This window comes from Gavialis gangeticus, unplaced genomic scaffold (assembly GCF_001723915.1).
Source record: "Gavialis gangeticus isolate Ggan-Ray unplaced genomic scaffold, GavGan_comp1, whole genome shotgun sequence".
NCBI lineage: Eukaryota > Metazoa > Chordata > Crocodylia > Gavialidae > Gavialis > Gavialis gangeticus.
The window spans coordinates 20,652,693-20,656,787 of NW_017729025.1; the positions used below are offsets into that span (position 1 = coordinate 20,652,693).

General features: G+C 45.5%; 1 protein-coding gene across 1 annotated transcript in view; it reads left to right on the forward strand.

Annotated features, from left to right (window-relative positions):
* The window catches only part of AKT1 (AKT serine/threonine kinase 1), a 104,233-nt gene that overhangs the window by 57,251 nt on the left and 42,887 nt on the right, over positions 1-4,095 (forward strand). The window lies entirely within an intron of this gene.

A 4,095-nucleotide genomic window follows, 5' to 3' on the forward strand; every position in this document is an offset into this window, starting at 1 on the left:
GGGGCCTGGCAGGGGTTCCCCTATGATCGTTGTTGTTCTGTCCCCCCCACTACTCACCAGCATGGAGGCCAGGTCCAGCTCCCTGAGGCAGTGAGTGGGGACTGCCTGAATCTTCGAAGCTCTCCAAATCTTTTCCAGATCGATTTGAAACTCTCCAAATCAATTTGGACCTTTTTATTGGTTTCCCGATTCAATTCAGATTTGCAGATTTGGCCACTGAATCGGGCCAAATCTCCTTCCAATCAAATCAGCACCCAAAGTTTTGCACAGCCCTAGTAACCCAGTATCAAGTGGAGTGCCCCAGGGGTTGGTCCTGGGGCTGGTTTTAGTTAATGAAGATATTGAACAACTGGAAGATGGGATGGTGTGCACCCTCAGCAAGTTTGCAGATGACACCAAGCTGGGGGGAGTAGTAGATACACTGGGGGGGGTAGGGCTAGGATTCAGAGTGACCTAGACAAATTGTGGGATTGGGCCAAAAGGAATCTCATGAAGTTCAACAAGGACAAGTGCAAAGTCCTGCACTTAGGACAGAGCAGTCCCATGCACCGGTACAGGCTGGGGGCTGATTGGGCAGCAGCTCTGCAGAAATAGACCTGGGGGTTACAGTGGACAATAAGATGGATATGAGTCAGCAGTGTGCCCTTGTTGCCAAGAAGGCTAATGGCATATTGGGCTGCATTGGTAGGAGCATTGCCAGCAGATTGAGGGAAGTGATTATTCCGCTGTATTCTGCACTGGTGAATCCACATATGGAGTAATGTGTTCATTTTTGGGCCTCCCCCTATAGAAAGCATATGGACAAGTTGGAGAGAGTCCAGCAGAGGGCAGGGAAAATGGTTTGGGGCTGGGGTACGTGACTAATGAGAGAGGCTGAGAGAACCAGGTTTATTTAGTCTGGAGAAGAGAAGACTGAGGGGAGATTTAATAGCCCTTAACCACCTGATGGGTGCTTCCAAAGTGGATGGAACTGGACTGTTCTCAGTGGTGGCAGATGACAGAACAAGGAGCAATGGTCTCAAGTTTCAGCAAGGGAGGTTTAGGTTGGATTTTAGGAGAAACTTTCTCACTAAGAGGGTGGTAAGATGCTGGAACAGGTTATCTAGAGAAGCGGTGGAATCTCTGTCCTTGGAGGTTTTTAAGACCCAGCTAGACAAAACCTTGGCTGGGATGATCTAGTTGGGGCTGGTCCTGCTTTGAGCAAGGGGTTGGACTAGACACTAAATGACCTCCTGAGGTCCCTCCCAACCCTCATTTTCTATGATTCTGTGGTGCTATACCTGCATACATACAAAAGGGACAGATAAGGTGCCTTGATAACTTGCAGACTACAACAACAAACACTGCTATTTCCTGGTTCATTGATAAAAATGGGTCCTCTAGACTCAGTTATGTCAGGGGAAATTCTGTGGTAACTTTATTTTTTTTTAAGCCTATGTGATAAGACACTATAGTAATAACAAGTTAAAAATATAAAGCCTTCTGCGTTTCTTGATATGTGCTGTTATGATTGAGCAGGGTAATTAGACAGCATATTGTTCACTAAACAAAACACTTCTCTGTGACATACTTGAATTATAGTGGTTATTAACTGACAAATCTCTATTATTTATCTTGCAGTATGCTTTAAAGATTGCTGGATCAGCAAGCTTAACAAATATCAATGGACAACGCTGATATAAAAGAAATGCTGGGATTCTTTAATTGGTCTTGTTCTCTGTATCCCAAAGCCAAGCTTCATTTGTCAGCCTTAAATTAAATAGTTACATTTTTTTTCTGGATGGGACACTGAGATCAGTCCCCTGTATGTGGAGCCTTCCATTTATCTAAAGTGTCCTAAAAGGTGTCCTCTCCAGACCCTCACCTACCACAGTCACAAAACACCTAATATCCAGACAGCAAGCCACAGGTAAAAAGCAAGGGAAAGAGGAGTGCTACCTGTGCCCTGCCACTGCAAACCAGGAAAGTTATTGGATGATATATGCTCAGGTGAGCCTAGGCAGAGGATTTAAAGAAATGCCTATGTTGTTATTTGGAAATACTTATTCATAGGTATTGAATTAGCAGTTCAGAAGGTGGTTGACTAAATACTTTACCACTGTAAAAACATTTAATTTATATACAAACAGTGTTGGGTTTCAAGATTGGCGTAGCAGGCAAATCAGAACTCTCAATCTCATTTGAAAGGGTTCTTTCTGTATTATTTGTTGTTACCAGTAGGGCATAGGGGCCTCAGCCCAAATCCAGACTCTGTTGTGGTTGGCACTGCATGAACAGATAGGAGACCCTCCTTCCCTGAAAGAGCATACCACCATACTCGACTAGACAGTGAAGGAGTGGGAGGAGAAGCAGACCAGGAGAGGTAAGACGACTTTTGTCAGGTTTTACAGCAGGTCAGTGGCAGAGCTGGGAGGAGAACCCGTTTGAATAACAGTCCAGAGCCCTATCTACGTGACCATGCCAGCTCTGACAGTGCTGCAGAAACTACAGGTTCATGAATGATGACTGTAGCTCCTGGAACACTGTAGTGAGGAGGAGTTTGGCATAGGAAAAGCAAAGCTGCATCTTTTTGTGGTGGTTTTTAAGGTTAGTTTTTCTAGTGAATAAGAAAGTGCCGTTTATCACTAAAACCTTTTCATGACTCATTAATAAACTTTCTCTTATCTAATTGCAGTACTTCTGCAGAATGCAGCATAACCTCAGCATGCTATTAAAGAAAAATTAGATTTTCTTGTCATGAAAAATGCAAAGTTACTCATTGAAAAGCTTATAATTTCAGCAGCAAATGAGGCATGAAATATATTGCCAAACATACAGCACCCAAAAACACTGGCAGTAAATATTTTATCTTGGTGCTAATAAAGGCTTGAATTTAAAATCAAGCATTCTGAATTTCCACAGTAATATCATTCATCTAACAGTGCTGGCATGCATAGTCTTAAGAACAGCATGCATCTGGAATGACAGAAATGTTATGTCGTTAATCCTTATCCACGCTACGAAAGTGGAACTTGTTTGAAGCTTTGGTAGAAAGTAAAGGTTTTTCCTCACTTTCCATTGTGCATTCGGATTTAGACTGCTAAGACCCCAGTACTATGGAAGCAGTGGTTTTACAAACTGCAGGATAAGAGACTTGATATTAGGTAGGACTGGAAGGGGTCTCTTTGGCCATCAAGCTCAGTCCCCTGGATTTGTGGGCATCCCTTGGTCCACAGGGTCTATGAGTTTGTCCACACTATCCCCTCTATACATTGTTAACACAAAAGTAGCCAGGTTAAAAGAAACTTGATTTATGTTTGGATCTATTGTTTTTCTTTCATGTTGCTTGGGGTTTTCATTAATGGGAGGAACGCTGTTAGCATTTGAGCTTTGCTGAAAAGTTTAGAAAACCAGGTACAAAAAAGTGGTGCTTATAGCTTAGTTTTAGTACCTCACTGAATTTCTTTGAGTCTGTCTGGTTTACAATAGCCAGTCTGCTCCTAATGGGGACCTGTTCCAGGCCCAGTTTGTGAAAGATTTTAATAGTGTCTGTCCTGTGTAGAATTCAGGTATTATAAAAGAGTCTGGCTGTCTGTCCGTAATGCTTTACCCGCACTCTGACTGCTTGTCTGAAACAACGAAGTAGAGTGTTCCAACAGCGTTTTGAACAGGAGGCGGCAGTGGTGGCACAGCGGGAATGGAGGGGAAGAACAAGGGGATGAGCCGAGGACCCCCCAGGTCCTACTTCCTGCAGGTGGTAGCGATGGCCCCCCCCACCCCTCAGTCCCTGCTGTCATGGCAGCCCTGTCCCTGCTGTCCCGCTCTGCTTCCAAGGAGCAGGGCCAAAGCGGGGCGGGGGTGAGGCCAGCACCACTGGCATAGCCCTCCTGCTCCAGCCCCTCAGTCCCTTCTGTCATGACAGTGCTGTCCCCCAGCAGGGTTGGCCTCACCCCCCCACCAACCTAGCCCTGCTTCTTGGAGACAAAGGGGGACAGAGAGGGGGAAACAGTCCTTGCTGTCATAGTGGTGCTGTCCCCCACTGTCCCCCACCAGGGCTGGAGCAGGGGGGCAAGGGGTGGGGCAAGGGGGATGGGTCCAGAGACAGAGGCAGCACCG